Source organism: Phocoena sinus, chromosome 9, assembly GCF_008692025.1.
Source record: "Phocoena sinus isolate mPhoSin1 chromosome 9, mPhoSin1.pri, whole genome shotgun sequence".
Classification (NCBI taxonomy): Eukaryota; Metazoa; Chordata; class Mammalia; order Artiodactyla; family Phocoenidae; genus Phocoena; species Phocoena sinus.
The window spans coordinates 73,409,234-73,421,883 of NC_045771.1; positions in this window are offsets into that span (position 1 = coordinate 73,409,234).

A 12,650-nucleotide genomic window follows, 5' to 3' on the forward strand; every position below is an offset into this window, starting at 1 on the left:
CACTAGGAAGCCCCTTCATGGGCAGAGACTGCGGGAGGCGGAGAGGGGAGCTTTGGAGCCATGGAGGAGAGCACAGCAACAGGGGTGCGGAGGGAGATTCCCGCACAGAGGATCTGTGCCGACCGGCACTCACCAGCCCGAGAGGCTTGTCTGCTCACGTGCCGGGGCAGGCGGGGCTGCGAGCTGAGGCTCGGGTTTTGGTCGGAGCGCAGGGAAAGGACTGGGGTTGGCGGCTTGAACATAGCCTGAAGGGGTTAGTGCACCACGGCTAGCCGAGAGGGAGTCCTGGGGAAAGTCTGCACCTGCCGAAGAGGCAAGAGACTTTTTCTTCCTTCTTTGTTTCCTGGTGCATGAGGAGAGGGGTTTCAGAGCTCTGCTTAAAGGAACTCCAGAGACGGGTGCGAGCCGCAGCTAAAAGCGCGGACCCCAGGGACGGGCGCAAGCCATGGCGAAAAGCGCAGACCCCAGAGATGGGCGCGAGCCGTGGCTAAAAGCACGGACCCCAGGAATGGGTGGGAGACAATAAGGCTGCTGCTGCCACCAGCAAGGGGCCTGTGTGTGAGCACAGGTCACTATCCACACCCCTCTTCCACGGAGCCTATGCAGCCTGCCACTGCCAAGTTCCTGGGATCCAGGGACAACTTCCCCGGGAGAACGCACGGCAGGCCTCAGGCTGGTGCAACGTCACGCCGGCCTCTGCCGCCACAGGCCCGCCCCGCACGCAGTGCCCCTCCCTCCCCACCCCAGCCTGAGTGCGCCAGACACCCCAATCAGCGGCTCCTTTAACCCCGTCCTGTCTGAGCAAAAAACAGACGCCCTCCAGAGACCTACATGCAGAGGCAGGGCCAAATCCAAAGCTGAGCCCCTGTGAGCTGTGAGAACAAAGAAGAGAAAGGGAAATCTCTCCCAGCAGCCTCAGAAACAGCGGATTAAAGCTCCACAATCAACTTGATGTACCCTGCATCTGTGGAATACCTGAATAGACAACAAGTCATCCCAAACTGAGGAGGTGGGCTTCGAGGGCAAGATCTATGATTTTTTCCCCTTTTTCTCTTTTTGTAAATGTGTATGTGTATGCTTCTGTGTGAGATTCTGTCTGCAAAGTTCTGCTTCCACCATTTGTCCTAGGGTTCTATCCATCCATGTTTTCTTTAAAATTTTTTATCTTAATAATTAATTATAATTTTAATAACTTTATTATACTTTACCTTCTTTCTTTATTTCCTTTTTTCTTTCTTTTCTTTCTTTCTTTCTTTCTTTCCTTCCTTCCTTCCTTCCCTCCTTTCTTTCTTTCTTTCTTCATACTTCTACTAATTCTCTCTACTTTTTCTCCCTTTTATTCTGAGCTGTGTGGATGAAAGGCTCTTGGTGCTCCAGCCAGGAGTCAGAGCTCTGCCTCTGAGGTAGGAGAGCCAACTTCAGGACACGGGTCAACAAGAGACCTCCCAGCTCCACATAATATCAAATGGCGAAAATCTCCAGAGACCTCCATCTTAACACCAGCAACCAGCTTCACTCAACGACCAGCAAGCTACAGTGCAGGACAACCTATGCCAAACAACTAGCGCAACAGGAACACAACCCCACCCATTAGCAGAGAAGCTGCCTAACATCATAGTAAGGCCACAGACACCCCAAAACACACCACCAGACGTGAACCTGCCCACTAGAGAGACAAGATCCAGCCTCATCCACCACAACACAGGCACTAGTCCCCTCCACCAGGAAGCCTACACAACCCAATGAACCAACCTTAGCCACTGGAGACAGACATCAAAAACAGCGGGAACTACGAACCTGCAGCCTGCAAAAAGGAGACCCCAAACACAGTAAGATAAGCAAAATGAGAAGACAGAAAAACACACAGCAGATAAAGGAGTAAGATAAAAATGCACCAGACCTAACAAATGAAGAGGAAATAGGCAGTCTACCTGAAAAAGAATTCAGAATAATGACAGTAAGGATGATCCGAAATCTTGGAAATAGAACGGACAAAATGCAAGAAACAGTTAACAAGGACCTAGAAGAAATAAAGATGAAACAAGCAACGATGAACAACACAATAAATGAAATTAAAAGTACTCTAGATGGGATCAATAGCAGAATAACTGAGGCAGAAGGACGGATACGTGACCTGGAAGATAAAATAGTGGAAATAACTACTGCAGAGCAGAATAAAGAAAAAAGAATGAAAAGAACTGAGGACAGTCTCAGAGACCTCTGGGACAACATTAAACGTACCAACATTCGAATTATAGGGGTTCCAGAGGAAGAGAAAAAGAAAGGGACTGAGAAAATATTTGAGGGGATTATAGTTGAAAACTTCCCTAATATGTGAAAGGAAATAGTTAATCAAGTCCAGGAAGCACAGAGAGTCCCATACAGGATAAATCAAAGGAGAAATACGCCAAGACACATATTAATCAAACTGTCAAAAATTAAATACAAAGAAAGCATATTAAAAGCAGCAAGGGAAAAAAAAAAAGCAGCAAGGGAAAAACAACAAATAACACATAAGGGAATCCCCATAAGGTTAACAGCTGGTCTCTCAGCAGAAACCCTACAAGCCAGAAGGGAGTGCCAGGACATACTGAAAGTGATGAAGGAGAAAAACCTGCAACAAGACTACTCTACCCAGCAAGGATCTCATTTAGATTTGATGGAGAAATTAAAACCTTTACAGACAAGCAAAAGCTGAGAGAGTTCAGCACCACCAAACCAGCTTTACAACAAATGCTAAAGGAACTTCTCTAGACAAGAAACACAAGACAAGGAAAAGACCTATAATAACGAACCCAAAACAATTTAGAAAATGGGAATAGGAACATACATATCGATAATTACCTTAAATGTAAATGGACTAAATGCTCCCACCAAAAGACACAGATTGGCTGAATGGATACAAAAACAAGACCCTTATATATGCTGTCTACAAGAGACCCACTTCAGACCTAGAGACACATACAGACTGAAAGTAAGGGGATGGAAAAAGATATTACATGCAAATGGAAACCAAAAGAAAGCTGGAGTGGCAATTCTCATATCAGACAAAACAGACTTTAAAATAAGGACTATTAAAAGAGGCAAAGAAGGACACTACATAATGATCAAGGGATCGATCCAAGAAGAAGATATAACAATTGTAAATATTTATGCACCCAACATAGGAGCACCTCAATACATAAGGCAAATACTAACAGCCATAAAAGGGGAAATCGACACTAACACATTCATAGTAGGGGACTTTAACACCCCACTTTCACCCATTGACAGATCATCCAAAATGAAAATAAATAAGGAAACACAAGCTTTAAATGATACATTAAACAAGATGGACTTAATTGATATTTATAGGACACTCCATACAAAAACAACAGAATACACATTTTTCTCAAGTGCTCAGGGAACATTCTCCAGGATAGATCATATCGTGGGTCACAAATCAAGCCTTGGTAAATTGAAGAAAACTGAAATTGTATCAAGTATCTTATCCGACCAATACGCCATGAGACTAGATATCAATTACAGGAAAAGATCCGTAAAAAAATACAAACACATGGAGGCTAAACAATACACTACTTAATAATGAAGTAATCACTGAAGAAATCAAAGAGGAAATCAAAAAATACCTAGAAACAAATGACAGTGGAGACACAATGACCCAAAACCTATGGGATGCAGCAAAAGCAGTTTTAAGGGGGAAGTTTATAGCAATACAAGCCCACCTTAAGAAGCAGGAAACATCTCGAATAAACAACCTAACCTTGCACCTCAAGCAATTAGAGAAAGAAGAACAAAAAAACCCCAAAGCTAGCAGAAGGAAAGAAATCATAAAAATCAGATCAGAAATAAATGAAAAAGAAATGAAAGAAACAATAGCAAAGATCAATAAAACTAAAAGCTGGTTCCGTGAGAAGATAAACAAAATAGATAAACCAGTAGCCAGACTCATCAAGAAAAAAAGGGAGAAGACTCAAATCAATAGAATTAGAAATGAAAAAGGAGAAGTAACAACTGACACTGCAGAAATAAAAAAGATCATGAGAGATTACTACAAGCAACTCTATGCCAATAAAATGGACAATCTGGAAGAAATGGACAAATTCTTAGAAATGCACAACCTGCCAAGGCTGAATCAGGAAGAAATGGAAAATTATGAACAGACCAATCACAAGCACTGAAATTGAAGCTGTGATTAAAAATCTTCCAACAAACAAAAGCCCAGGACCAGATGGCTTCACAGGCGAATTCTATCAAACGTTTAGAGAAGAGCTAACACCTATCCTTCTCAAACTCTTCCAAAATATAGCAGAGGGAGGAACACTCCCAAATTCCTTCTATGAGGCCACCACCACCTCGATACCAAAACCAGACAAGGATGTCACAAAGAAAGAAAACTACAGGCCAATATCACTGATGAACATAGATGCAAAACTCCTCAACAAAATACTAGCAAACAGAATCCAGCAGCACATTAAAAGGATCATACACCATGATCAAGTGGGGTTTATTCCAGGAATGCAAGGATTCGTCAATATATGCAAATCTATCAATGTGATAAACCATATTAACATCTCAATAGATGCAGAGAAAGCTTTTGACAAAATTCAACACCCATTTATGATAAAAACCCTGCAGAAAGTAGGCATAGAGGGAACTTTCCTCAACATAATAAAGGCCATATATGACAAGCCCACAGCCAACATCATCCTCAATGGTGAAAAACTGAAAGCATTTCCACTAAGATCAGGAACAAGACAAGGTTGCCCACTCTCACCACTCTTATTCAACATAGTTTTGGAAGTTTTAGCCACAGCAATCAGAGAAGAAAAGGAAATAAAAGGAATCCAAATCGGAAAAGAGGATGTAAAGCTGTCACTGTTTGCAGATGACATGATACTATACATAGAGAACCCTAAAGATGCTACCAGAAAACTACTGGAGCTAATCAATGAATTTGGTAAAGTAGCAGGATACAAAATTAATGCACAGAAATCTCTGGCATTCCTATATACTAATGATGAAAAATCTGAAAGTGAAATCAAGAAAACACTCCCATTTACCATTGCAACAAAAAGAATAAAATATCTAGGAATAAACCTACCTAAGGAGACAAAAGACCTGTATGCAGAAAATTATAAGACACTGATGAAAGAAATTAAAGATGATAAAAATAGATGCAGAGATAGACCATGTTCTTGGATTTGAAGAATCAACATTGTGAAAATGACTCTACTACCCAAAGCAATCTATAGATTCAATGCAATCCCTATCAAACTACCACTGGCATTTTTCACAGAACTAGAACAAAAAAGTTCGCAATTTGTATGGAAACACAAAAGACCCCGAATAGCCAAAGCAATCTTGAGAACGAAAAAAGGAGCTGGAGGAATCAGGCTCCCTGACTTCAGACTATACTACAAAGCTACAGTAATCAAGACACTATGGTACTGGCACAAAAACAGAAAGATAGATCAGTGGAACAGGATAGAAAGCCCAGAGATAAACCCACGCACATATGGACACCTTATCTTTGATAAAGGTGGCAGGAATGTACAGTGGAGAAAGGACAGCCTCTTCAATAAGTGGTGCTGGGAAAGCTGGACAGGTACATGTAAAAGTATGAGATTAGATCACTCCCTAACACCATACACAAAAATAAGCTCAAAATGGATTAAAGACCTAAATGTAAGGCCAGACACTATCAAACTCTTAGAGGAAAACATAGGCAGAATACTCTATGACATAAATCACAGCAAGATCCTTTCTGACCCACCTACTAGAGTAATGGAAATAAAAACAAAAATAAACAAATGGGACCTAATGAAACTTCAAAGCTTTTGCACAGTAAAGGAAACCATAAACAAGACCAAAAGACAACCCTAAGAATGGGAGAAAATATTTGCAAATGAAGCAACTGACAAAGGATTAATCTCCAAAATTTACAAGCAGCTCATGCAGCTCAATAACAAAAAAACAAAGAACCCAATCCAAAAATGGGCAGAAGACCTAAATAGACACCTCTCCAAAGAAGATATACAGACTGCCAACAAACACATGAAAGAATGCTCAACATCATTAATCATTAGAGAAATGCAAATCAAAACTACAATGAGATATCATCTCACACCAGTCAGAATGGCCATCATCAAAAAATCTAGAAACAATAAATGCTGGAGAGGGTGTGGAGAAAAGGGAGCACTCTTGCACTGCTGGTGGGAATGTGAATTGGTTCAGCCACTATGGAGAACAATATGGAGATTCCTTAAAAAACTACAAATAGAACTACCATATGACCCAGCAATCCCACTACTGGGCATATACCCTGAGGAAACCATAATTCAAAAAGAGTCATGTACCACAATGTTCACTGCAGCTCTATTTACAATAGCCAGGACATGGAAACAACCTAAGTGTCTATCATCAGATGAATGGATAAAGAAGATGTGGCACATATATACAACGGAATATTACTCAGCCATAAAAAGAAACGAAATTGAGCTATTTGTAATGAGGTGGATAGACCTAGCGTCTGTCATACAGAGTGAAGTAAGTCAGAAAGAAAAAGACAAATACCATATGTTAACACATATATATGGAATTTAAGAAAAAAAATGTCATGAAGAACCTAGGGGTAAGACAGGAATAAAGACGCAGACCTACTTGAGAACGGACTTGAGGATATGGGGAGGGGGAAGGGTGAGCTGTGACAGGGCGAGAGGTAGATAGCTAGTGGGAAGCAGCCGCATGGCATAGGGATATTGGTTCGGTGCTTTGTGACAGCCTGGAGGGGTGGGATAGGGAGGGTGGGAGGGAGGGAGATGCAAGAGGAAAGACATATGGGAACATATGTATATGTATAACTGATTCACTTTGTTATAAAGCAGAAACTAACACACCATTGTAAAGCAATTATACCCCAATAAAGATGTTAAAAAAAAAAAGCAGATTCGTGCTGAAAATTGCTAACCATTACTGTCATCATTCTTAATCTCATCATCTAATATTTACTTTATTTCATGGTTTACGCAATGTATTGTGGATGACACTAAATAAGCCTGTGTGTTAACGGGGAAATTGGCATTCATTTTGTTCTTATGATGGAAATGTTAAATCAGATAGGTTAAGTTTGTTGGTCAAGGTCAAACCACCAGTAAGTGGCAGAACTAAGACTAGCATTCATACTTCCCAATGCTTAAAGTGATACTGAGATGAAAGGAACTGATTGAGTTAATAGTTGAATGCCTTGCCTAGAGGCGAAATCCTTTTAATTTAGCGCCACTATTATGAAGTAAATATAGCATGGGGAAATGAAAAGTAACACGGAATGAGACAAACTTTCTGAAGAGAGAATCAATTTCAAAAGAAAGATGAAAAGATTTCAGCAGTTATCTGTATAGTGCTAGTCAAAACAAATTCACTTTTCTAATATCTCTGACTTTCATTTCTCTGCAAAGTATTAGTATGAGGTGACAGAGAAATTTCAGTATGGACTGCTTCAATGAATGAAGGGTTAGAAATCTCAAAAGAAGGAGGAAAAGATGACTAATTAAAGAATTTCAATGAATTATTCTGAATTTTTATTCTAATCAGAGTGATGAATGAACTGTCTAATATATGGGAGGAAAAAGGATGATTTTAGGTTGCTAAATATTCCAGTATTACAAATAGCCAAGTTAACCCATTTCCTTGAATAATTACTCATTTATTTATTCAATAAATTTCTGGCTAACTGAATAATCATCATCCAGGGAGCTTATAAAAATAAATATTCCAGGGCTTCCCTGGTGGCGCAGTGGTTGAGAATCTGCCTGCCAATGCAGGGGACACGGGTTCCAGCCCTGGTCTGGGAAGATTCCACATGCCGCGGAGCAACTAGTCCCGTGTGCCACAACTACTGAGCCTGCGCGTCTGGAGCCTGTGCTCCGCAACAAGAGAGGCCGCGACAGTGAGAGGCCTGCGCACCGCGATGAAGAGTGGTCCCCGCTTGCCGCAACTAGAGAAAGCCCATGCACAGAAATGAAGACCCAAGACAGCCAAAAATAAATAAATAAATAAATAAAATTTAAAAATAAATAAATAAATAAAGATTCCAAGTTTCGATACTGTAATATGGTTATACAAGATGTTACCATTGGGAGAAACTGGCTAAAGGGTACATGGGACCTTACTTAACATTTTTTTTTGGCAACTTCCTATTCCTGTGAATCTACAATAATTCCAAAATAAAAAGTTTAAAAATAGAGTGGGATCCAGTAATCCATATTTTTAAATCAGTACTTTGGATGATTGTGATGTGTTGCTGTGCTTGGCAACCACTGGACTCCACAGTACAATACTTGTACAGAAGTCAGAGGAAGTTTTCAAATAATTTCTTTTTGATAATGGATTATTCAATTACTGTGACATTTCTGGGAGTAGTGGGAGTTAGAGGAACACTAAGTATCTGTCCCTCTCCCGCCCCACACTCACTTCCCCATCCAGGCATGACTAAATAGCAATATATTTACTTCTGTCTCCAAATTCTCTACTCATTTTCATGTCTCTATCTCTATCCTCTATCTCTATTCACGTCTGTTTCCATAGAGAACCCATCAACACTCTGACCTTACAGCTTCTGAATCTCCTTGGTATCAGCAACATCCATCATTATTCCACTGGTCTACATACATTTGTATTGCCGGGAATGGAAATAAGCAACCCAAAAGTTTCTTTCAGCAGTCCAGTGGGAAGCCCACCTTCACAGCCCTTTGAGCCTAGGGACTTTAGCCTCCAGGGTTTAAGTTGTCTATAGCACACCTTCATGCAAAGGCTCCAAGGTCCCTAATAACAAAAGTTTAAATGTCCAGTTCTAATCTGTGCTAGAACCAATGGAAAATTGCTTCTAAGGCTAGAAATGTCATATTAATATGCAAATATCTATTGGGGGCAACACTGTAAACTATTATTAACTAGGCCACCAGTTTAGGATGGAAGAAGCATTGTTAGAAAGGCAGGTTTCTGGATCCTGGCTCTCTCAGGATTCTGACTCAGTAATTCTAGAATAGGATCCAGGAATCTACATTCTTATACATTGTATACTGACCATATTCAAAGAAATCTTAACCTGAAGGTTTAAATGCAGATAAATAAGCTGCTAATCTAGGATAAATACTACAGATACAAGAAGCACCTAACAGTTTGACAAATAAATGGGAGAAAGTACAATAGATGTCCTTTGAATATTACGTTTCTAAAGAGGTACCTAACTGGAGAGTCTATAGAGGATAAAGTGAAGGATTGGGAAGAAGGCAGCTCAAAAAAGAAAAGGAGAGAAGGGGAATAAAGAAAACCCTAGTCTTTATGTAACAAGGTTCCTCAACACTGACTTTGTTTCTGGGTGGAAATTGGCATAGAGATGGAGTTTTGGGAAATATTCTCTCCCAACTGCAGAATTGTCTCTTTCCTGCATAGAGATGGACCAGGAGAGAAGGGAGGAAGTCATAATATTCACATGGAATGATATGAATAACTCCGGCTAATATGTGAAAGAACTAAGATATAAACAGAACTCAAACAAGATTTTCAGCACAAAAGACCAAAACTAGAAGCTTCCCTGTATGTCCTTGCTATCTCTAGGAGGCTGAGAGAACTATGAGTGTTTTCTCTGCCCAATTGTTTTTGTTAACAATAATTCCCAGAGGTAGTCTCATATACCAAAGGGATCATGTTCAGAAGCAGAAAATGATTCAGTAATTTCATTTTAAGGCTTTTCCAAAAGTCTATTCAATTCCTGGGCTCTTTGTACTTGCAAAAACTTAATTTGCCTACCAGATAAAATGTTTGTTCTTAGTTCTCTGGTGTATTAGGTACATTCCAATCAGAAGACAGAAACCACACAGTAGTTTAAACAGGGAAAATTTAGGATAAAGAAACAGCAACAGAAGATTGAAGTAACAGGGAATTGGTTAAAGGTCAGGGGAGGGGGGTGGACTCTAAGGGATACTCAAGTGCTACTGAAGGAGAGTACTCAAGGAAAGAACAAACTTGGAGGGAAAGAATCCTTCACCAAAGCTAGGACTCAAATCTCACTGGAGAGGGTATAGCTGAATCCCACTGGCTATCGGAAAAGTTCAATGGGTTGTTCCAAGCCAAAGAGGGTAGCTGAGAAGCTACCTGTTCAGGTTGTTACTGACTTGCTGGAAAGCCAGCTTGCGCACTATCTGGCTTCATGGAAAGCCACCTGGAAGTAGCAGGGGTATGAGAAGGGGTTGCTGATGATTCACTGGGAAACAAGCTGGTGAATCCATAGAACTTGTTAGCTGCCCTCAGGAATGCCATCGAACTTACTGCTGGAAACTGCACAAAGTGGGGTTTGTGCTGAAGGAAGCTAGGGAGGTGCCAATTGCTGCTTGATGCCAGGACACTGCTGAAAAAAGCCAATTCACCCTGCAGGAGTTCAACGAAATGAGCATACCTGAACCAGGAAGAAGGAAACTCTCTCCTCCATTGTCCCTTCAACACCCTGTCCTTACAGTGTTTGACCAGTCCCACTTTTGTTATCACAGAGCAGAAGAAAAAAAAAAAAAGGGTGAATTTGGAGCTGAGAGGCAATAACTGATAACTGGCACAGCTGCCTACTAACTAAGTAAAAATTTTTCTTTTCTAAAAGACATTTTTCAAATACATATTTGATGATATATATATATTCAATATATGGAAAATATCATTTTCTTGAGAACTAGGCAAAGAAAATGTTATCTGAATAAGCAAAGGACAACTTTTGTACTTTTATTTGTCAGTGTGTCTCAGTTTTTAATCTAGACAAATATTATACTATCAGAAAACAAATAGTTCCTATTAGTGACCATCTGTGTGTGAGCCCCATCCAAATTCAGAACCTCTAGAAGTGGGATCCAGGTGTGGGTTCTTTTCAAAAGCTTACAGGTGATTATATGTTGTTACGTTGGAGAACCACTACTCATCAGTTTATGCCAGAAACCTAGAAATCACACCAACACCGCCATTTCCTCATCCACTGCCCTCAGCTAATACATCACTGAAAACCATATGGTTTAGGAATCTCTCCACATTTTCCCCCAAATACTGCTGCCCCCAGTCCAGATCACCATCATCCCTTACATGGATTAATGCAACAGTCTCCTCCTGGCCTTCATCCTTTCTTGTCCATCTCTGAGCAATTCCACTAACAAACGGATTTTGCCCATGCTGTTCCTGCTACTTTAGACTCTTTTCCTTTACTTTTCACCTGGCTTATTTCTGTTTATCATTCAAGTTCCAGTTCAAAAAATACTTCTCTTTCTCAGAAAACCTCTCCAAATCCTTAAACTAGGTTCAGCCCTTCTCCCTTATTCATTGCCACAGCATCTTAAATATTTTACTTATTACATCATCATAATGAGCCAAATAATAATTTAGGTAATTATTTGTTTAATTTTGACTCTATCACTAGACAAAGGTAAAACTGATGAGAACAATAACGATAAATGTGGAGAAGGTAAAAAAGTTCAAAATATCTGGATCTATAGTTTTACAAATAAATCATAATTAGAGCTAACAATGAACATTTAGTGTCCTTAATTAGCACATTACATAAATTATCTCTTTCAAGCCTCACAACAGTTTTAAGAAGTGCATGTGTTCACTCAGTCATTCATTAAACGATCTGCAGAGTGCTACATGTGCAAAAAATTTAGGGCCACATTTCTCTAAATGTGGTAAGAGAATGTGAAACACAAGTTGGCCAGGACATTTACATCAGATGCAGATCTGGTTGCTTCATCTTGGAACTACTGCATTAGGCTCATTGAGGATAAGGCCTGGCTTTCCACATGGTTAATAAATTCCACAGGTAATTAGTATTTAGCTTAAGTTTCAGAAGCCCTGTTCTAGAATAAAGATTCTAACAAGGATGAAATATATATATATATATATATATATATATATATATATATATATGCCATCTATATATATGCCATCTATATATATGCCATCTATATATATGCCATCTATATATATGCCATCTATATATATGCCATCTATACCGGGACCCTTTCCTACACCTACTGAGTCAGAATTTCCATTGGGTAGAGCCTAGCAAAAGTAATTTTTAGAAATTCTACAAATGATTTTGAAACTAGGTACCTGTGAACACTAACCACTCATTTAGATGTTAAGAATATGGTCCAGAGGTGGCTGCAGGGTACAGAATTTTGCATTAAAAACAACTTCAGTGAAACAAGATAAGGCAATAGTAAAGGTAAGTATACAATTTTGACAGTTGATTCATTAATACTGCTTTGTTTTCTCAAAAGCTAGAAAAATACTCCCTAGTCTACCACAGGGAATGTCAGTTTTTAAACAAGTTGTGAATCATTGAATAGTGCAATGCCATCATCATCCTCACATCATGCACAGAGAAATGTGATCCTGCTCAAGATAAACAGACATCAAGAAGATTGATGTGACCATTGTGGCCAAGGAACCATGGAAAGATGGTGGCTAAAAACTAAGATACTACATGGTTTCTTGGAACTGTGTCTATTCACAATGGAAACATGCCGGGTTATAAATATTTTTGAAGAAAATGTATTCTCCCACAGTCTAGAGTAGAAAGACGAATGAGAAAAGGGGAAGTGAATTTATTTATT